We start from the raw sequence: 23166 nt of genomic DNA, 5'->3' as shown, positions 1-23166 counted from the left end.
TCTCAAACCTTCCATTCTTGGGCAAGGTGATTGAACGGGCAGTTGCTGAACAACTCCAGACACGCCTGAAGGATGCAGACCATTTGGTCTCTTTCAATCGGGACTGAGGCCTCATCATGGGACTGAAACTGCCTTGGTCGTGCAGGTCGATGATCTCCGGTTGGCAAGGGAGAAAGGTAAAGCTGTTCTCTACTTCTGCTGGATCTTTCAGTGGCTTTTGATACCATTGACCATGGTATTTTTCTGGACTGACTAGAGGGGTTGGGAGCTGGGGGCACAGTTATGCAGTGGTTCTACTCCTTCCTCCTGTCCAGAAAGCGGTGTTGGAGGATGAGTGTTCAGACCCTTGGGCTCTCACTTGTGGGGCGTCTCAGGGCTCTGTCCTCTCCCCAATGCTTTTCAACATATATATGATGCCTCTGGGAAAGATCATCAGAGAGTTAGGGCTGGGCGTTTACCAGTATGTGGATGATACCCAGAACTACCTCTCTTTTAAATCAGAACCAGTGAAGGTCCTGTGTGAGTGTCTGGAGGCACTTGGAGAATGGATGGCGGCTAATGGATTGAGGTTGAATCCAGACAAGACAGAAGTACTGTTTTTGGGGGACGGGGATTGAGTGGGTGTGGGGGACTCCCTGGTCCTGAATGAGGTAACTGTGCCCCTGAAGGAACAAAGGGAGCATTATTTGTTCCAAAGAACTGTGACTTAATTAGCTCCCCCCACCAAAAACACCCATCCATTCATAATGTGTTCAAGAGGAGACCAATGTCTTCAGCTATGTTCCTTTAGTTGATACAAGCTTTGGAAGCTTGGTAATAACTTGTTGCTTCACTTAGCTGCACTTCTTGTTCACTCAGCTTTCTGATGATAGGTTTCCTTGTTGATAAGCCCTGACATATTTTGGCTTATTATTGTACACACTACCTAAAGTGGCAGTGTGACATTCTCTGACATTTGGTCATATTTGATTTTTTTTCACCTGAGAATACTGGAGAATTAGGAACCTGGAGTAGGAAGGACATTGCATTTAACTGAAAAGGTTTTTGGAAATTGTTATTGCATTGTTTCCAATGAGAAATCGTTATTCCGCTACTGCCTTAAAATCAAAAGCTTCTTAGTCACTAGGGGTTATCAGCAGGGAAAGCAAAAGATGAACCAGTGGCAGTTATTCATTCATTATTTTTATTTATTACATTTATATACCACCTTCTCCCCTTTTTATTCTCACAGCATCCCTATGAGTTAGGTTGGGCTAAGAAGCTAGTCTGATGTTGTAGTCCTGGGTAGTCCTGGGTAGAGGACTGCAACAAGTTGGCTACAGGGGCTGCCAGGCAACCACCTGTCAGGGATGCCATTGTTGCATCTTGAATTAAGCAGGACTAGGTGGTCTTTAGGAAACCTTTCCAATTCTGTCTATCTATATTTTATGATGGTGCTATACTGTAAAAATATATGGTGCATTGACACTTGAAGCGCTATGTTTAGTTCTAGTTGCCTGACCTCAAAAGAAATATTGTAACATTGGAAAAGGTGTACAAAAGGGCAACCAGGCTGATCAAGGGTGTGTGTGTGTGTGTGTGTGTGTGTGTGTGTGTGTAAAAGCCCAGGGAGGAAATGTCACAATATTTGGTGCTTTTTCCATTTGGAAATAAGGTGTGTAAGGGTGGAGGAACATGATAGAGGTGTGTAATATCAGGCATGGTTGTAGGTTAGGCTAAGTGTAAGAAGTGCACTGGGATACTTTTTCTCCCACTCACATAATACTGGGACTCAGAGCCATCCAGTGAAGCCAAATGTTGGAAGATTCAGAACAGGCAAAAGAAATAACTTCTTCACATGGCACAAAAGTGAACTCTGGAACTTGATCCCACAGGAGGCTGTGGTGGCCACCAATTTGGATGGCTTTAAAAGAGGATCATATGGATTATTTGAGGAGGAGGCTCTCAGTGGCCAGAATGACCTTGTTGTCCTTCCACCTCCAGAGGCAGTATGCCTCTGAATACCAGTTGTTGTGGAGCAAAAGTCAAAATAGTGCACTCAGGTCCTGCTTGAAGGTTTCCTGCAGGTGTCTTGGTTGACCAATGTGAAAACAAGATGGGCCATTGGCCTGATGATTTTACAATTCTATGGGCTAAATAAATGATGCATTTGTTTAAAAAATGAATGAGTGAATGGTTGGCAAAGCTGGAGATCAGGATAGTCAGGAAGTGAGGAAGCTGGTTTCTATTTTGTCAGACCATTGGTCTATCTTTCTCACTACAGCAAGGGATGGCAACTTGAATGAAATATTGGGAGGTAGGCAAGTAAGCACCTCATAATCAATCACATGACACTGTGCATGCACACCATTTGAAAGGCAATGCCCATCACTTGGGAAGGGGCAGTCCCCTCAAATATCTTATGGAGGGGCAAAGGGACCTTAGCCCTTAGGAGTTGGCTCCTATGTCTTCAGCTACCAGCAGCAGCCCTCTTTCAGACTGGGGATTGCCCCTGGGAGCTTCTGCATTCAAAACAGATGCTCTGCCACTGAGCTGCGGTCCTTCACCCTATACAGAACCTTCATGTTCAGTGAATGTATACCTCTGAAGAACAGATTTAAGGGGCACAAATTGGAGGAACATTACCTTTTGGGTTTCCCAGAGGTATCTGGACATTTATTGTTGCAGCTAGGATGCTGGACAAGATGGACTTGTGCTCTGACTCTGGCACAACTCTAGCTCTCTTTGTCCTTGGGCTTCCATGCTTATTTCATTCAGTCTTTGGTGGGCACACAGAGATGTGGGTCTGCCCTGCTCTGCTGCGCTATTGGCACCAGCTCAAAAAACACAGAATGATGCACTTGATATTTGCATGCCTTTCTTCCACATCTAATAATTCTGTCTCCAGCTGAGCCGCTGTGATGTGATGCGTGGCAGGCCAAAAGGGAGGTAATGATACTTGATATAATTGTATCGAAAGAAGCTGCTCTTAGCCACGTCTTGCCTTTCCAAAACCACTTTATTAGTTATACCAGAAGAGCTCTTCATGCTCCATAATTGAATACTCACACTTTGGGAGGTCATGTGTCTTTCCTTTGCCTCTCCCTCTCCATTCCTATTTTCTTTTATATTGTGTGGTTGTGGGTCTGCAGGCAGGGACAGTCTTATCTTTCAATATCCAAATCCAAATTTTTATTGTCCATTAGTCAATCAGGCTATTTGCATATGCAGGCAATGAAAACAACAACAGAATAAATACATACCAAGTACATTAATCCATACTAAAATAGCATTAAAAACTATACCATTATGAAGAGCTTTGGCATATATTAACATAGGGTACTATCCAAGTAACCTCTACTCAGAGTAGACCCAGTGAATTGAATGGATCTGATTTGGCTATCTCCATTAATTATGAATCTATTCTGGATAGAACCAGCATTGGATAAAACCCATGTATCATCATAAAAAACAGTAAGCATTTAAATATATGTAGGAATTTTTGGTGGTATTCCACTCAGTTTTACATGGAGTTGAATACCATCCTATATAAGAAGATGCTGATGAGAGAAAGAACAATAACATGGCCTCTTTGATTTATAAGTTTCCCTGCCAAGATCCGCTTCATCTGTAACATTAGCCTTGGAGGGGAAATGACAGCCATAGGTCACCATGCAGCCTCTGTCATCTTGACAACAACCCTGTAAAGTAGACAAGTCAAGTACTATTATGCCCATATTGTAGATGGATTTACTGTGGCCAAGAGACAAGTGGGTATCCTAAGGCTACCTAAACAACATTTGAACAGGTGACTTGTTGCTTCACTCCCTGTTTGCTTAGCCACAACACTCCACTAGCCAACACACAAATTCTTATTTATGTCTACTAAATCTGATAGCACATATATATATTTGTGGAGAATGCTGCAGTTTGAGTTTGCTTCCCGCTGTCCGTCTGGGACTGCTGGGTATGTCTTCAGTGCCGGGAGCCTGACAGACTCTGTGGAGTGTTTCCTGGACTTTCTTTCTTCTTCCTCCACAATCTCATATCCTCAACACGTTGCCTCAGGCTGAGATTGTTCTCTTCACTGACACTTCACATTTTTCAGATCCAGCTGAGTTGGCGGAGAGGCTTCACTCTCTGTTACCAAATTTTAGTTCTTTATTTATTTGGAGAAACACACGCATCCCACCCCTCCCAAAGTAACTGAGGAACTAAAAGGACTCCCTTTCTTTTAGGTCCCATGGATTCTTCATGTCATTCTGTTGAAATAGCAGAGCCTGATCTTCTGTGAAAAGCATGTCCTTGTAAGAGCTGGTCCAACATTTATCTGAAGACCTTTCCTGCTGAAATTCTCTGTTGAAGCAGGTAAGACCTAACAGCTTCTCATACACTGTGGGGCTGTGCACTGGATCTGGCTGAATCCTGGATCCCTAACTGAATCTGATCAATCTGGGATGGCCTTGGATTCCTTCCGATTAGGTTGAAGCACCTTGTGTTGCCCTGGGTCACAGCTGTCAACGTTTCCCTTTTTTAAAGGGAAATTCCGTTATTCCGAATAGGATTCCTCGCAAGAAAAGGGAAACGTTGACAGCTATGCCCTGGGTTGATCTGGGATTGTGAAAAAAGCTGGGAGTCAGGCAGCAAAGAAAGGGAAGGGTAGTGGGAGGAAGAGGAGGAGGAGGAGGAGGAGGAGGAGGAGGAGGAGGAGGAGGAGAATAGTAGTTTTGATTTGATATCCTGCTTTATCACTACTCTAAGGATATGCTCAGGCAGCCCATGTGAGCCTCTTCCCCCAGCCCCCAATCACATGTTTAATTAAGGTTTTAGACCCTAATTAAACACTGTACAAGGCCCCAAAATTGGTTTTGGGACTGCATCTGAGCTGGGTCAACCCCATATAATCTCAGGTCAGATTGAGGACACTCTTAACTGCTGGAATGAGTCCAAACTGCGTTGTTGGGTTTGTGCACAGCTGTACTATGTAGCGACACCTTTTGTGAGAACCACAAGAGGCACTGGCATGCACACAGGAGCCTGAGGGCACTGAATTGGTGACCCCTGTTCCAGATAGTCACCTTTCCAGTGACCAAGGGACATGAGATTCATACAGCAGATGTTTGGCTCTTTAGCTTCATCTCTCTGGTTTGATCAGTCACAACACACACACACACACACAGAGAGAGAGAGAGAGAGAGAGAGAGAGAGAGAGAGAGAGAGAACCTAGGGCTGTTACTTCCAGGAGCATCCACATATAATTTCATATGAGTTCAGGCTCTGATGTCCTAGATTAGGGGTGGGGTAGGGGGAACTTTAGTCAGTTTGCATTTTAATGTGAAACAGCTAATTCATAATTCCTTAAACAATTCATTTAACCAAAATGCATCAGACATTTGAAATTCACATGTCTCTGAATTTTATGGTGCAGCTCTCAAATGAAAAATGTGTACATTGGGTAAAGTGTGCATAAAAATGCATATATTATTGTAAAAAGATGGCATACAAAACCCCATCATATTAGGCAAGATTGCTTGCAAAAAAAAAAAAAGTTTATTAAAACTGCCTGCAAATGTGTGCTTATTAGGATACATTTGCACGAAAATGCTAATGAATTTTTATGAGGATTTAAAAGAAAAATAATTCAGATTGATTCAGAAAAATGGTGGGCTGATGTTAAGCCTGGAATTGTGAACAAGTGAGAGAAAGCAAAATTGAGAAGGTTTGTCCATCCCTTCCCAGGATGATAGCCATTACAGTCCTCCAGGTGAACATAATCAGTAAAACCAGCCAGGTGTATAAACTTAATCACTCTATTAACCAAACTGTGGACATTCTTATTGATCAGAGTTAATCGGACTCAGCTTGATTAGCCCAGCATTGGTTCAAGAGAAAGGACTGGTTTTCAGAGTTGCACATCTTCAGAAGCACACCTAGGATCCTTTGCACCCTTGGCAAGGAGCTATATTGGTGCCCTCTATCACTTTACTGCAGTATCCACCGGCCAAGTGAGTCCCACATGAGGACCAAGGCACTGCTGAGGCCATTGCCTCTGTCTCCAGGGTCCCATGATGTAGGAGTAAAGCTTTTTCTTAGGAAAAGCAGCATACAATCAGAGAGCACTGCAGGGCACAGCTTGCCCCCAGCAGCACAGCTGCCAAGACTCCTGGCTGCCCCTCCTCAGCTGGATGTCTTCCAATCAGCTTCTTGTGCTCTCTGTGCTCTTTGTTTGGCTACATGCAAAGTTCTGTGCATCCTTGGATACAAGGCGGAGTGGAGCTTAATACAGTGAGACCAGTCAGTTCCTGTGAAGTTGCCATAGCTCCTGCCCCCTCCCCTGCTTCAGATCCTGAACCTGAATTGCTTCCCTCTGCTTCCTGTCCTGCCTTTGAATGGCTTTCTATCCCTGGCTCTTCTTTTTCCCTCAAGTCTGTTGCTTCTTCAGTATCCTCCTTCCTCCTCTGACCAATCTTCCGTGTCCCACCACCACTCCCCTGGTTTGCAGCCTTCCTCCTCTGCAGCTTCCCTTGGGGGTTCTTTGACTGGAGCCAACACCACTCTTCTTGGTCCATGACACATCCCCCCCACCCAGCTGGGCACACACAGCAGCAATGCAGTTCCCCAGATATCACTCTCACCCAGCCACAAGTGGGGAGCCAGGCAGGGAGGCAGGGCTTAGTCAGTTCCCCATGTAGTGGGGGCACCAGAGAGCTGCATGCACACACAAGAGTTGAGAGAAGTTTAAAGCCCCCATTGGTAGCAGGCACAAAGAAGGCAGCAGTGGGGACAGCAGCTGTCCTGCTACCCCACCCCACCCCAGTTTCTTCTAAGGTGATTGACATCCAGGCAATCTGTCTCCCATGCTTCTTGCCCTACAGATTGCTGGAGCAATCGGGGGTGCTTTTTATGCCTCCTCTGGGCCTGCGCCCCCAGCAGGGACCACTTTCACCAATGCACACCTTCCAGAAACAGCCCATTAAAGAAAATTTCAGTGAAAAACAATTCCATGGCATTTATCAAGGGAGTGGTTTAGAGAGGAGGCACTTAAAATTTCAGAGCCTCATGCATCAAAGATTTAATGTGGGCCACACAGTCAACTCCTATATTTATTTTGGCACTTGAATAATCTGCCTTGGGAGCTTCTCACTGGTGCAAAAGGGAGGAGAATTGGGCCTCTGTTTCACCAAGTTGACAAATCTCCTCTTTGAATTAATGGGAGGTGGGGAAAAAAAATCTTCATTTCCCTTTCATCAGCATTCAGCTTAACTGATTGCACTTTAATGAGGGGTTTATGCAGTTAATTTCTTTGCATTCAGGCATCCTGATATCCTAGAAGGAAGCATTGCTTACCTTAAAAGTGCATCAGGCTTGGTGAAAGCTTTCAACATTCCCCCTCCTTTAAAGATGTAAAGTGTAAGGCATAAACATATTAATGACTCCCTAAAGGCTCAGCACTGAAATAAACATATGAGACTGCCTTATATACCATCATGCCCAGAATTCTCTGCCCAGGGTCTCTGGCGAGGGTCTTTCTTAGCTGTGGTGCCTGACATCCAGATAGGGCCGTCTGCAACCCTGGAGAGCTGCTGCCAGTCAGAGCTTGATAAATCAATAATCTGATTTGTTATGACCACCCCTGTGTGGCCACTGTTGCAGGCAGACAGCTTCTAGGAGCCACAGGTGAGAGCTGAGTGCAGGGTGGGGACCAAAGGTGGACAAACTACCCCAGAAGGAGCATGATGTGTCCCCCACGAGAGATCCTACCCCTTCCCTAATACTCCATATATCCCACCATGGTTCAGTAGTATAGTAAATGTTTTGCATATAAAAGTCTCAAGATTCCACCCACACATTCTCAAGGTAGAGCTGGAAAATATTGAATCATTTGATAGCTGCTACCAGTCAGCATAGAAAGTATTCAGCTACATTGCCAATGGTGTTACTCGGTATAAGGGAGAGTCCTGTCTCCCTATGTTGTCAAGGCCTGGATGAAAGACAACTTGGTGTCCTTACCTACAGCATCTTGAGTTCTGTCATATACCGTATTTACTCGAATGTAATGCATACCTTTTTTGGCCAAATTACTTTGTGAAAATTAGGGTGTGCATTAGATTTGATGGTGCATTTACGTTTGCCAGCAAATACTTTTTTGGTTTCAAGGTTTTGAAAACTGAGGTGCTCATTAGATTTGATGGCACATTAGATTCATGTAAATGCGGTATAAGGAAGGTGGGATATAAATGTGTAAAACAAAAACCCACAAAAAGATCAAATTCGGGGGAAAATCTGCCCATGTTTAAACCTTTAATATTTGTGGAACTTAATAGCTGAAATGAGATGTTTATAGAGGATTAGCAGCTGCTGTCCAAATCAGCCAAACGGAGATCAGAAATAAGGAGCTACTGCCTTCAGGTGGCTCCCAAAGGGGAAAGAGACCCTTTGTAGGATCTGACTGAAACTCTCAGAAACTATGCTCTTTTTGGGATGGATGAATCTGTAGCTTCTAACCTGAAATTTAGTTCTCTACCTTTTGGTATCAATTTCCATTTTCAAAAATAATAATGAAAATTCATCATTTTGGGGGGCACATTTCCCTTAAAATATACATTGTGAATGAAATTCTGCCTAATATGCACATTTTTTGCAAGTAATTTTTTACTATTTGCTATTATTCCTCTCCTCTTTAAAGTCTATGTGCTTTTTTTTATTTGCATGCTTGTATCTTATGCTGGTCTGTGACCGTAATAAAGTTTGTTGTTGTTGTACAAGTTTTGCAAGTAATTTCCCCTAATTAGTCAATAATAGAATTTTTTGGGGATGGATACTTTTCACTAATACATTCATTTTAGACACACTTTCCCCTCACAAATGCATTTGTGTTCACCTTTTTTAAAAGTGGAAAACAACTTTCCAAAATTAGCACTGCAAACTTTTGGTAAGAATGAATGTAGAAAGATAGCTGCATTTTGGGGATTTCATTAAGATGCAAACCAAACTGAAATTACCCCATACCCCCACTCTGCAGACAACAAAAGGAGTAGCAGATGAAACAATGTGATTGTTATTCTTGATACTGTTATACTGAACATGTAATGTTAGATATATGTAGATATTGGATTTTTGTTGTTTTTCACTGAAAGCCACTCTGAGAATTATTTTAACAGAGTGGTGTGGGTATCAGTATGTGATCTAACCAGACCTCAAAGGCAAAACTGAGTAACCAGTTGAAAGAAAGCCAGCACCTCTTCCGGCTTGATCATGCAAGTCCTTGCTGAAGTAAGTTGTGCTTGCTGCATTGATGAATGACAAATCAATAGAAGCTTTGGTGTCCAAGGGATCGTTGCCATCAGGCATTTTCCTGAGTAAGCAATTCCTCTCTGGACCTTAAATAAAACAACAGCCTGTCCATTTGAAACAACACGAAACACCAAAGTCACCAAGGCTTCTTAGCCAAGGGTGAATGCTGCTGCATGATATGAATTAATCCAGAGGACATTTGGAAGTTATTGTAATCGATTAGTTTTCCTGCAGACTGAAAGGTGCTTTGTTGCTTTCAATATGAAGTCTACTTGTTGCTGTAGCAAGGGGGTAGGCGAGAACAGAAGGCTAGAATGGGAACAGACAAATCTGTCAATTTTGGTTTCTCTCTGTTTCTCATTTTCCCAATCTTCAGTTCTTCATATTGCTGCATCAATTAGTTGGTGAATACCAATTCCAAAAATCCCTCCTGAAAATTCATTAGCATCTTAGTGTTCAAATCTCCCAGTATGCCCATCATTACAAGCATTTCCCTAGAATATAATGCATTATTTTTTTTTGTATGACAGTTCCATTAGTGTATATGCAGTTTTATACATGCTTCCCCCCAATACAGACATATATTTTTAGACTGAAGAATTGTGTTGCAGAATTGAGAGATGTGTGAGTTTTGCAGAATAGCTGTGCTTTGGTTCATGTATTTCAGAAAGTGCGAATTAAGTTGGTTTTCATTAAAACAGGAATCAAATTTCTCCCTCATATCTATGCTAGAATGGGAAAGTATCTGTGTGGGGGGCGGGGACAGATAGGTCCTATAGCTGGCGGGGGTGGTGGAAAAAAGAGCTTGGCACCAGTCATCTGTCAGAGATTACTTGGGGTTTAGTTTAACTCCTCCCCACTCCACCTCACCTTACCCACCTTACTCTGGGTTAGTTCAAGTAGTAGAGCATGAGACTCTTAATCTCAGAGCCAAGGGTTCAAGCCCCACATTGGTCAAAAGATTCCTGAATTGCAGGGGGTTGGAGCCAGTGTGGTGTAGTGGTTAAGAGCAGTAGTCTCGTAATCCAGTGAACTGGGTTCGCATCTCCGCTCCTCCACATGCAGCTGCTGGGTGACCTTGGGCCAGTCACACTTCTCTGAAGTCTCTCAGCCCCACTCACCTCACAGAGTGTTTGTTGTGGGGGAGGAAGGGAAAGGAGATTGTTAGCCGCTTTGAGACTCCTTAAAGGGAGTGAAAGGCGGGATATCAAATCCAAACTCTTCTTCATCTTCTTCTTGGACCTGATGACTCTCATTGTCCCTTCAACTGTACAATTCTGTGATTTAATAGAATGGGATTAATTCTGCTGTGTTTATCCAAATCCTTCTTTGGCAATTGATGTGGATTTGTGGATTAGTTAGCAACTGCCCAACCTCAGAGCCCTCTGGAGCTAGCTCTACCAAATAGGAGCTATTTTGTGTTAGAAAGTCCTATCCTTTTCCATATGGATGAGAAGGCATACCTGTGCACCTCCTGGTGTTTATGTTTATTTATAACAACATTAAAAAAATTGTGCAGTAGCACCTTAGAGACCAACTAAGTTTGTTCTGGGTGCAAGCACACTTCTTCAGATGCACACTGAATAAGTGTATCTGAAGAAGGCATTCAGAAGTGTATCTGAAGAAGTGTATATGAAGAAGTGTGAATGCACACGAAAGCATAAAGCCAGAATAAACTTAGTTGGTCTCTAAGGTGCTACTGGACATTTTTTTTTAATAAATAATATTTTTTATTTATTTTGACCAACACGGCTACCTACCTAATTTTATTTATTTAAACAATTTATGTACTGCTTAACTACAGTAGCCCCTAAGCAGTTTACAAAATACATTGCAAAGAATAAAAATCAGCTAAACAGATAAAACCAAACTACAATTAAAAAGTCTTCTAGTATAATAATAAAAGTCTTCAAGTGGTGCCGAGGTTCAGTAGTGAGGGGTCTGCCTGATCTGAACTGGAAGTGAGTTCCCTAAAATTGTTGCTGGAGTATTGGTCATGCCAGCTGGGGCAGGATCTGGAATCCAACAACATCTGAAAGACCGCGGATTCCCAACCCAATCTGCATTATCCCAAGATTATCTCTATATTTGCTTCTCATAAGAAGAAGCCAACAGGATGAAATTCTTTGATGTATCAGATACATGATGGCTGCAAAAATGTGCCCAGCAGGAAACATACAGGCAGCTCCTCCATTTACACATGTGTAATATGTGTGTGACCATGTGTACATGCATCACAAGTGACCTGGAAACATCACAAATAAATCATTGAAACATATCTTAAAGGGCAGAATGGGGGATTGGGGTGGAACAGGGTATTTGCAGGCTTTTTCAATGGGTTGCAACTGTATGCGATTTCATTGACATGCACAGTGCCTGGGAACGTAACTCCCATGAAAATGGGGGGGCTGCCTGTATTACATTTAGTAAAAGTCTGTTTCCTCAGTGCCCCGTGGGAATCTCTTTGCCTGTGCTCACACTTTTCTTTACTGTGCAATCACTGAATTCCCAGTACAGTGGTACCTCGGGTTACATATGCTTCAGGTTACAGACTCCGCTAACCCAGAAATAGTAACTCGGGTTAAGAACTGTGCTCCAGGATGAAAACAGAAATTGTGCTCCGGTGGCGCGGCGGCAGCAGGAGGCCCCATTAGCTAAAGAGGTGCTTCAGGTTAAGAACAGTTTCAGGTTAAGAAAGGACCTCCGGAACGAATTAAGTACTTAACCCGAGGTACCACTCTTCTGGGTTTTTAATCCATTCACACGATGTTATCCAAAATACATATGCATCCTGTACTTTGTTATAAAATACTGTTTTGTGTGTTGTTTCTCAAACCAGCTTTACAACAGTTAGAGTCATATAGGCCATTCCTAAGTAACCTCTGGTCAAGGTGGGAACACCTTTGCATAGGGTAAAGATATCCTTCCCCCCTCAGCAAGCTTTGGTGTTCACACACACAAGAAAGAAACCTGGTGCCAGTGAAGTTGCGCTGAAGTGAAGATTGAGGAAAGGGCTGTGAAATGCACCTGAAAAACAAGAACGTCACTGTGCTCTAAGGCGGCAATGAAAACACACCCTCTCTTTGTCTCACCCCCCCCCCCACAACCATACACACATTGTGCCTTGAAGACAAGTTGACTGATCCCTCTGCAATTTATTTTCAGAATCAAAACCTTATTATAATTATTCTTTTCTGGCTGGGATAAATATTTTTTTCTACCTGCAAGCACTTCTGAGCAGGATGTAATTACCCTGGTAAAAATAGAAACATTCTAATTCTTTAAGAACTACATTTGGAGCAGATTTTTCTTTAATTAAACAGTGTTTCAAAGTCAAGATGCTAAAAGGGGGAGAACAGTTTGATTTGATCCACTGCCAAACTGAGCAAATCATCTATTGCTTAACAGGAAACTTAATAGATATGGTGACCTGGATGGTTTGGCTTCCTTCACCTAGGACTGCGTTCCCCAATCTGGTGCCCTCCAGATGTTTTTCGATTGCAGCTCCCGTCACCCCTGAGCAGTGGTCATGCTGGCTAGGGCTGATGGGAGCTGTACATGATCAAGAGGCTGGGGCAAGGTTGCAACATACCATATTTTTCGCTCTATAGGACGCACATTCCCCCTCCAAAATTAAGGGGAGAGAATGCAGGCTACTTGGCTTCAGCGATAGCAACGTGAAGCCTCCGAAGCGCAGAGGGAGCACTCCCTGTCCGACCAGGAGATGCTGGGGACTGAACCTGATGCCTTCCGCATGCTAAGCAGTTGTTCTACCACTGAGCTATGGCCCTAGCTCACAATATTGCTGTCAAGATAAAATGGAGAAGGTGGAGGCTGAAGTGTGTATGCTCTGTGGAGGAAAGGTGGGATAGAAGTATAAGAAGGAATAAAGCATGCAAACTAGCCTATAAGTGAATGAACTACAGTATATTTTTAACTTCCTCTCCTAATAATTTGTATAGAAATTATAAAAGTGGTATATAAATTTTGTTAAATAAAAAAGAGGAAATGTTCAGACTTTCAAACAGTATGTTATGCCTGAGCCTTCATTGCTGAAACTCCCAAAAGCATTTTCATGCTCACAAACACCTGATGAAGGAACCATTGTGACATAACCCATTCAAGCAGAGTGAAGGGGCAACAGGCTGTCAACAGTGGCAGTAGTTGGAGGCTCCCATCTATTAAAAAGCCACAGAAAGTCTTTTCCTACTGCCTGAGGAATTAATCCCTTATTTAACGTCCATAATTGCTGGATCGATTTAACAGGACTGGAGCTAACATTTGCTTGGATTTGGCACCATTGATAGGGAACTGCCTGCTGCATCCTCCGCTTTGAAGTCACCCTGGTATTTGGGCCTCCAGCACCTTCTTCAGCATGTCCAACCCATCTAAGAGGCGTATGATACTGGTGTTCCACTGGGTTAGGAAGAAGCCCCTGACAGAGAAGCCGTGCTCTACCATCTCGGCCAGACCTTCTGCCTCTGTACCGGCTTGCAACACTCCTCACATTTCACCCTACTTCACGAGGAGCAAGACACAACCCGCTCCGCTCAGGAGGTCCAGCAGGTGCAAGGTGCTGTGATTGCCGAATCTCACCGACCCCAAGTTTTTAAGATCTGTCATTGGCAGCGTTGGCCAGAAGAGAGCCCGCAGGCGTGCCAAGCAAAAGAAGACTCCAGCAGGAACAGGAAAAGGGGTGAGGGCTAGGCTAGAGGCAAGAAGGCTCCAAAGCTATTTGCGGGATGGGATTGCTTTGGAAGATGCCTTCTCACAATCTCTACCCTTGACCCATGTAAGGACATAATAAGTGCTTGCTGGATGAGGCCACATTCGCCTGTCTAGTCCAGCATCCTGTTCTCACAGTGGCCAACCAGAGGCCTGTGGAAACAAGAGCATTCTGTATTCCCTTCCTGCATCTTCCAGCAACTACTATTCACAAACGTTACTGCCACTGACTGTGGAGGTAGAGCATAGCCACCATGCCTAGTGGCCATTGATAGCCTTTCCTGCATAAAACCATCCAAGTTGGTGGCCGTCACAGCTTTCTGTGGGATTGAGCTTCCAGAGGGGTAGCTGAGCATGCCTGCTGCAGGAAAAACAGGCATTAAAAGCACATTTCTCCCAAGGAATCCTGGGAATTGCAGTTTGTAAAAGGTAAAGGTATAGGTACCCCTGCCCGTACGGGCCAGTCTTGACAGACTCTAGGGTTGTGCGCCCATCTCACTCAAGAGGCCGGGGGCCAGCACTGTCCGGAGACACTTCCGGGTCACGTGGCCAGCGTGACATTGCTGCTCTGGCGAGCCAGAGCTGCACACGGAAACACCATTTACCTTCCCGCTAGTAAGCGGTCCCTATTTATCTACTTGCGCCCGGAGGTGCTTTCGAACTGCTAGGTTGGCAGGCGCTGGGACCGAACGACGGGAGCGCACCCCGCCGCGGGGATTCGAACCGCCGACCTTTCAATCGGCAAGCCCTAGGCGCTGAGACTTTTACCCACAGCGCCACCCGCGTCCCATAGGCAGTTTGTAAAGGGTGCGGTAGAAGGGTAATCTACAGTTCCCAGGATTCTTACAGGGGAGAAGCGATAATGCTTTTAATGTATGGTGTGTACACAGCCTCAAATTAGCTCCACCAGCTCCGTAATACTAGAGCAAAAATTATAATGCATATTGTTGTTGTTGTACTTTTATAAATATTATAAAACCCATTCCTGCAAGCCATGTAGTCTGGAATAAACTCAGTCACCCCTCCCATCATTAATTGTTTCTACTAGGGGGGGAGGGGTGTTGGATCTGCTTCCCTGCCTTGAAGAAAGGCGCAGGTCCAGTGTGTGCCCAGATCTGGCCACACTTCACAAGAGAGGTGTGTTGGTTCAAGGTGGCCACGCTGCCTGCAACTTGCACTCCTTCCTGACGTGTCTTCCCCAAACCCCTTCTTCCAGAGGCTGTGTTGAAGTTTTCCATCACGTGGAACACAAACTCACGGAACTACCTCGAGGCTCAGGCAGTGGTGGAAACCCTCCTCAAGCATGAGATGTCAGAGAGCCTCTTGCAATATGAAGGGATCAAAGCAGCTGTGGAGTCTCTCCTACCATACACGGCACTTCCAGAGGCTGGGCCGGTTACTGCAGGCCTCCATGTTCCTTGATTTTATGTGACAAAATGTGAAGTTGCCTGACGCCGCCCAGTGGGACGAGGAGATGGACACGTGATGAGCTTTATTTATTTATTTATTACTAATTTTATTGAGTACAAATTAGAAAAAAATACAAATATACAAAAAAAGGAAAACACATGCAACCAATAAAAAATTAGAAAACATTTTACCTTTTCTGATATTTACAATTATTTGCACCTCTACAAAACAATATTCACAATAAAGACAAGAAATGAAAGGTAAAATATAACGAAAAGAACAAGAAGAAGATAAAGAAAAGGAAGAAATAAGATCAAGAATGATAATTTTAAAAGTAGATAAGTATTCACTAAACACAGCCATTTCCAATCTATATTTATGTTCCTGAGGCTTTGGGTTGCCTTCACTGAATCCTGGAGAGCGAGAGGGGTCAGTGCACTCTGGAGGCTTCAGATGAATGCCCCTTGAACACACAGAACGCACCTTGTTTTAGAAGGGAAGAATATCCCCCTCTCTGCGCAGTGCCCCTTCAGCGAAGCGGCTGGAGAAATGGAAGGGGCTCCGTTTCTCCTGCCGCTTCGCTGAAGGGGCGTTGAGCAGAAAGGGGGAGATTCCCCCCCCCCCCTTGTTCTCCCCCTCTAAAACAAGGTGCGCCCTATGGTCGGGTACGTCCTATACAGCGAAAAATACGGTATTTGGGGCTGTTTACTTTAGGATAAGGGCAAGTGAAGGGTCATGAGAGAGGTGTATAGAAGTGTTCACAGTGCAGAGGAAGTGGGTAGGGAGAACATTTTCATTTCTCATAGTACTAGAACCTATGGCTATTCAAAGAAGCAACAAAGCTATGGCTATTCAATGAAGACAAAAGAAAGAACATCAGACAATGCATAGTTAAACACTAGAATTCACTCCCACGAGTTGTAGCGATGACCATCAACTTGAGTGGGTTTGAGAAAGAATTAGATAAAATCATGGAATAAAAGACTATCAATGACCACTAAGCTACCAACATGAGTTTGACCAAACTGCAGGAGGCAGTTGAAGACAGGAGCAGCAGTGCTGTTACACTCAGGTCTTGATTTGGTGCTTCCTAAAGGTATTTGGGTGGCCTGTGAAGACAGGATGCTGGACTTGATGGGCTTTTGTCCCGATCCATCAGGGCTCAAATTAAGCACTTGCATCCAAAGAGCACCAGGTTGTAGAAGGCTGGCCTATTCTGCCCAGATGCCAGGTTTCCAGTGAGCGCCACCTATGAAAGCAAACATACAAGTTTTAAGAATGTAAGAAGTTCCCTAGCAATTGATGTCCAGAGATATGCTACCTCTGATTGTTGAAGTTGTAAATAGCCACCATGACTAGTAGCCATTGATAACCCTATCCTCCATGAATCTGTCCCATTGATTTCCCCCTTTTTAGGCCTTCTAAGCAAAGGTGGATCCCATAAGCTAACCATACACTGGCAAAAACTTCAGATAACAAACAAAACAATATTATCCCACTCCCTCAGCAAACCTTCCTCAGTTGTGGGAAAAATAAATGTTTAGGCTGCATTTCTCTCAAATTTTATTGTTTTTTCTTTATAGTGTCATTTCATTTTAAAAATGTGTTGTGATTTTTATAATTGCCCTGCACCACCCTGAGCACTCGGGGGGGGGGGAGGAGGGATGGTCAAGGTTCAATGGCTGAACGTCTGCTCTGCATGCAAGAGGTCCCAACCTCAATCCCTACCAACTTCAGGCAGGGCAGGAAGAGAAGCCGCCCTGAAACCCTGGGAAATAGTTGCTAATAGGTAAAGGTAAAGGGACCCCTGACCATTAGGTCCAGTCGTGGCTGACTCTGGGGTTGCAGCGCTCATCTCGCTTTATTGGCCGAGGGAGCCAGCGTACAGCTTCCGGGTCATGTGGCCAGCATGACTAAGCCGCTTTTGGCGAACCACAGCAGCGCATGGAAACGCCGTCTACGTTCCCGCCAGAGTGGTACCTATTTATCTACTTGCACTCTGATGTGCTTTCGAACTGCTAGGTTGGCAGGAGCAGGGATCAAGCAACGGGAGCTCACCCCGTCGTGGGGATTCGAACCGCCAACCTTCTGATTGGCAAGTCCTAGGCTCTGTGGCTGTTATTTTCGCTATCTTTCTGTTTTCTTTTGTGAGTTAATTTCATCAGAGCTGTCCAAGGTCCTATTCTTATGCTCCCCCCCCCCCCCCCGCACTATGCCTGTTTCCGCAGAGAACCTGAAGCTGGGTTTCTAGCAGGCATTTAGGATGCATATGAACCTCTATTAAATAAGCTGCCATAATCAGGATGAGACATTTGAGGGAACCAGAGCCAGGTGGTGGTATTTAGCCAACTGGAAGGTTGAATTTAATCACCTGAATGGTACAAAAGCAGCTTATTTCATGCAGCTTAAAGTGAGCAGCCCCAGAGCTGTGCTCAAACAATCTTGGACCAAGAACAATCTCTAACAGTGGAAAATTAAAGGAATGTGTCCAGGGGTTGCTTCTGTTGCTCCTCGAACATTGGGACTGAGGAGGTATTTAAATTCTAATACATCACTTCCTTTTTCCATGGCTGAAATGTTGAAATCCACTTCAAAATGGATAAATGGATGTAAACATTTTCAGTAACTTCTGCCTTCACATGTTATTTAATGCTAATTGCATTTCAATTTAATGGAAGGCAGTTCCATTTCCATTCAATTAGTGAGGCTTCTCTTTTAATGCGCTGGTACTTTCCTTCTCTATAACATGTTGTAGAAACTGTCTGAACAGTGAATGCATTTTTTTTCTTTCTCCAGTGCCGAGAGTCGATCTCTGGCAATTGCTGTATTTTTTCCTCACTTTGAAGTAACATTTCTTAATTTAGTTCTTTATATACTCCTCTTTCCCTTCCCTCAACTGTTTCATCTCACCCTTGCAAGCCATATATATATATATATATATATATATATATATACACACACACACACACACATGAAATGATAATTTTCCACCTGAAAGAAAATTGAAATAAAAATATGGTTGAGAAGGATCTAATTACAAGATACAGAAATCGGAATGCTCTCTAAAATCCTTCCCTTAGAAATAATGTTATTTCTGAACTGAAATATATCAAAAGAACAGGTTAAGTGCTTTTAACTTTCAGGATAACAGCCAGACCTCAAAACCTTTATTGGAGGAGGAGTGTTAAAAGTCTGGAAGTAGAGATGCTTTGAGGAATTCATTCATTGAAAATTCTGATATGAATTGACCTGATCCGTACCTCCGTGACTAATGTGCGGATCAGAATATAGCAGTTCTTCAGATTTCACACTTCTTTGAGTTTTTCAATTCAGTTCTTAGCTTAAAAGCTATGTACCAAGATGTGCATGTATTTGGGAATAACATATGTTTAGAAATGAGAAAGTATGTTCAAAGATGCATTTAAACACAGTGCTTTTGTGTGGCACTTTTTTTAAAAGAGCAGATTCAGTGTATAAATGGTGTGGAAGAAACTTGTGAATGGGAAAAAAGAGAAACTCTCAAACTCATAGTATGTTGATCTGTCCATTCCTATCTAAGGATAAGTCTACCAGGGGCTACTAATACTTATATCTATAATCTGCCTCCATGGTAAGAGGCAGTAGTGCTTCTGAATACCAGTTGCTAGAAACTGCAGGAGGAGAGATTGTTCTTGCGCTCAGTTCTGCTCATAGGGATCTGGCTAGTCTTTCTGAGGATGGTTGACTAGATGTGCCATTGGCCTGATCTAGCAGGCTTGTCTTAACTACAGCCTCTATCAGCGTTTCAGAATTCTTTTGGCCATCCAGCTGTTTCATGTGCTGAGCATAAGCATGTAAAATGTGGAGCAAGTCTATCTCTCCCCTCCAACTCTGCACTTTGAGGCGCAAATGCTCCCTGAGAGACTTACACCAATGTGCCTAGTCAATCACCACTCACCAGGTTCCTCATACAAGCTAACGTTACCAATGGGTGCTAGCTGTTATACACACTCTGACTTTGCCAGGGGGAGGGAATGGAAGCCAACTCAAATTGCTTCCATTTTCCTCAGCCATAAAACCAGTGTCCCCATGACACAGTACAGAGTCTGTTCCAAGATGTTTGTTTTATCCATGAGGCAGAGGCTAAGGTTCCTGGGTTAAGCGACCAGACATTTAATTATTTCAGTTTGGGCCAGAGGAAAATCCTTCAGCTGGAATTCATATTTCATCACTCTGAATCATGCCACTCTAACAATACAATTTAGAACCTGGCAGAGAGAGGCGCTTTCCCACTTAGGCTGGCTGTGCTGCTTTCCACCTCCTAACATTAGTCAACCTTTAAAGTGCCAACAATATCGAAAGTGCTTTCATGCAATTCATTTCCTTTGGAGGAAGAAGAACCCAGGAACCTTATTTGTGGCACTTGCAGGAAAAGAGCATATTGAACATATTGATTAACTCATTCGATGGAGGTGGGAAATACACAGTTTTGTGTGTTTTTCTGAACTCAGGCAATAGCTAGGGCTGGACAGGATTTGTTGTGGAGAACCTTTTCAGCATGGAGGGCCAGATCTTTATCTACATATAGCTGTGCATCAACTTTGACAGGTGTACAGTACCACCTACCTCTCAATCATCTGACGTCATGATGAAATCAGGTCACAGATAGGCAATTAGTCCTACTCACCTGTCAAACTTGAACCATGGAGTGAGGGGAGGGGTCTGCTTTGCCAGCATATTCCCCGCAAGAAATACACTGGCAAAGCTACACTCAGCAGGATTGAACCCTCAGCTCACCAACTGATGAGCCAAGTGTTGATCATGTTCTTTTGGGGGGTATTTACTAAAGGTAAAGTGGTCATGACCAGAGCCAAAATGGGCAATACACCCCTTCTCTCTCTCCCCCATTCTTTTTCACTCACTTTGTTGTCACACACATGAAGTTAGATGCAGGTCTGTATGAATTAGGCCCTGGAGACAAAGGTTGTCTGCTGCTGGTTTCATTCATGATCTTGCTTCCTACTGTGGCTTGACAAATGCCTCTGGAAAATCTCAGGTGGAGATAATGTAGTTGTGTTGAGGGTCCTGAGTGCTGGATTCTCACCTGCATCATGTTGGCCACGGTGAATACAGGATGCTGGACTAAATGGGCTTCTGGGTTGATCCAACAGCCAGGCTCTTCTTATCTTCTTATACGTTGTGAGATGAAATTCCCACCAGCAAGTCTTGCTGATGTCAGCCACATAACAAATTTCACTTTGCATAGCTCTTGCCATCCTTCCTACATAATATAGTGTCATTTATTTCGAAAAGATGAGGAATATGGGGAGTTTACTGTCTTCGTGACTAGATTAGTTTTTTAAAAAAACACCCCACAATACAGTGCACTGAGATAAATGCCAAACACACCCCAAGCTTATTTGTATAAATCCCCTTAAATAAAAGCAAAGGAAATACAGTGTAATCAAGCTTTGGATGGTGTTTGACCATGTTATTCGCTTGCATTATCATCTCACTTCCGAGCTGGATTATAGTTATTTTAAAGTCACATCACTGTCACATTAGAACCGTGCAGAACAACCCATATGCCATGTGAGTGTTTATTTTCTGGTTTGATCTCTGAGCTGCTGGCGGAACAGTGTTTTGCCCTTATTAATGCATCTGAAAGGAAACAAACATTTCTTGAATGCCTTCTTGGAATGTGGTGTGGGAAGAATGCCTACTATATATATGTATATAATGCCCACAAACAAAATATCAGATTGCATTAAACCAACAGGTGGAGAACCCTTGGAAGCTGTGTCTAGTAATTGTCATAATTCTCAAATGAGGGAGAAGATAACAGCAGATGCTAAAAATGGGAATGTGCTGACATGCCACTCAATGTGCTGAATTCAAACTTCTGTCGCTTTGTTATAGAAATCATACAGAGCCATGTTGGATCATGCCAAATCTCCATCTAGTCCATATTCCCTCTCCCTGACTGTAGCCAACCAGATGCCCCCTGGAAGACGACAACCATGGCATGAAGGCAACAGCCCTCCCTAGCAACTGGTATTGAGTGGCATTCTGAAGCTGAACATGGTGGTATCATATAACTATCATGACTAATAGTTATAAATAGGCTTATCCTCCATAAATTGGTTTTAATTTTGATGGCACTGAACAGCTTTGGATACCCATAAGAACAAAGAACTACCTAGTCCAGCATTTTGTTCTCAGAGGCCAACTAGATGCCTTGGGGAAGCTCATAAGCAGCACATGTACCACAGCATGTCTCTGATACAGGAAGCAGTACATAACCGTCATTACCAATGTACATTGGTAGCCTTATTCTCCAGGAATTTGTTTCCCGTATACAACCAGTACTTTGCTGTAGTCTGTGGGAGAATATATCCTGCGAGTTCCAAATATCTCAGAAGTCCTCTCTGCAGTAACTCTGCAGTGTGGCTGCTCCCTTCTGTGGAATAGCATTCCTGCTTCAGTATGATAGTTCCCTATCATTTTTGTTCCAAAAGGCTTTCACAGTGGGATAAATGGGTCTTTACCGTTAGTGTTAGGATTTTAATCTTGTTCTAAATGAATTTGTTGCATTTGTGCTTTTAATTGTTTTCAATTGTTTCATGTGTACATGTCCTTGAGATGGTGGTGTAGAAGATTAATAAATTATGTGTAATAATAAAATATTTATAACATATTTGGTTGGATCCAGACTTTGTCATAGGGCAAACTCACTGAAAACAATGGGGCGTAAGTTAGTTCAGATTTCAGTGGGTCTGGTCTAACCTGAGTAAGTTTGAATCCAACCCTCAGTGTACAACCTTGAGAAAAGACCTTTCTCTAATATCATCAACCTTAATACCAGTACTTTTCAAATTATCTTCAGTTGCAGCTGTGTGTGGCTTAAGAATGTAAGAAGATATTTCATACTCTAGACTGAAGTCCTCTATCCACTTAGCTGGTAATAAACAGTAATGAATTCAATGGGACATACTTTTGACATGAATAGTATAAACATGTATAGTGCTAATGGTGAACCTTTGGCCTATATGCTTCGAGTTGAGCGTGTTCGAGTTGCGCTCCTTGGCAACCTGGAAGTAACGGAGTGCGTTACTTCCAGGTTTCGCCACTTGCGCATGCGCAGACGCTCAAAATGATGTCACACGCATGTGCAGAAGTGGCGAAAAGCAACGCGCGCGCGCCATTGCTAGTTAGTTTACCTCTAGATGCGAATGGGGCTCCGGAACAGATCCCGTTCGTATCTAGAGGTACCGCTGTATTGTTGGACTGCAACTCTCAACCAGCATAACCAGAGGTCAAGGATGACAGAAGCTGAAATCCAACATCTGGAGAGCCAAAGGTTCTCCATTCCTGATGCAGAGTACTGAATTGTTAAACTACGTTGCATCCATCCCTGTAAATAAGAACATAAGAAGAGCCTGCTGGATCAGACCAATGGTCCATCTAATCCAGCATATTGTTTCCACAGTGCCTGTGAGAAGCCTCCAAGTAGGACTTGGGTGCAGCAACACACTTCCTGCTAGTAGCCACTGAACTGCTTTCTCCTCCATGAATTTGTCTAGTCCTCTTTTAAAGCTATCCAAGTTGGTGGCCATCACTATTTCTGTTTAGCAATGTACTTTCTAATGTTCCTGAGCCCCAAGGAACAACATATCCTGTAATTTAAATTGTTTGAACATGGTACCTTCTACTGGAAAAAGTAGGGAAAACGCACTAGAAAAATGGAGTCTTTCCCTGGTAAATAGGGGGAAATGGGGC

At 43.5% G+C, this 23166-nt stretch overlaps 1 long non-coding RNA gene across 1 annotated transcript; it reads left to right on the top strand.

Annotated features, from left to right (window-relative positions):
* Positions 1-13830: 13830 nt before the first annotated feature.
* Positions 13831-15596, top strand: LOC310669045. The gene is made up of 2 exons (XR_014506986.1): positions 13831-13969; positions 15215-15596. It is a non-coding gene; the product is annotated as an uncharacterized lncRNA (long non-coding RNA).
* Positions 15597-23166: the final 7570 nt, after the last annotated feature.

The sequence above is a fragment of the Podarcis tiliguerta genome (genome assembly GCF_965153285.1).
Source record: "Podarcis tiliguerta genome assembly, chromosome: Z".
Lineage (NCBI taxonomy): Eukaryota > Metazoa > Chordata > Lepidosauria > Squamata > Lacertidae > Podarcis > Podarcis tiliguerta.
Note: the sequence above shows the minus strand (reverse complement) of the source record. Positions and strands in the feature narration are given on the sequence as shown.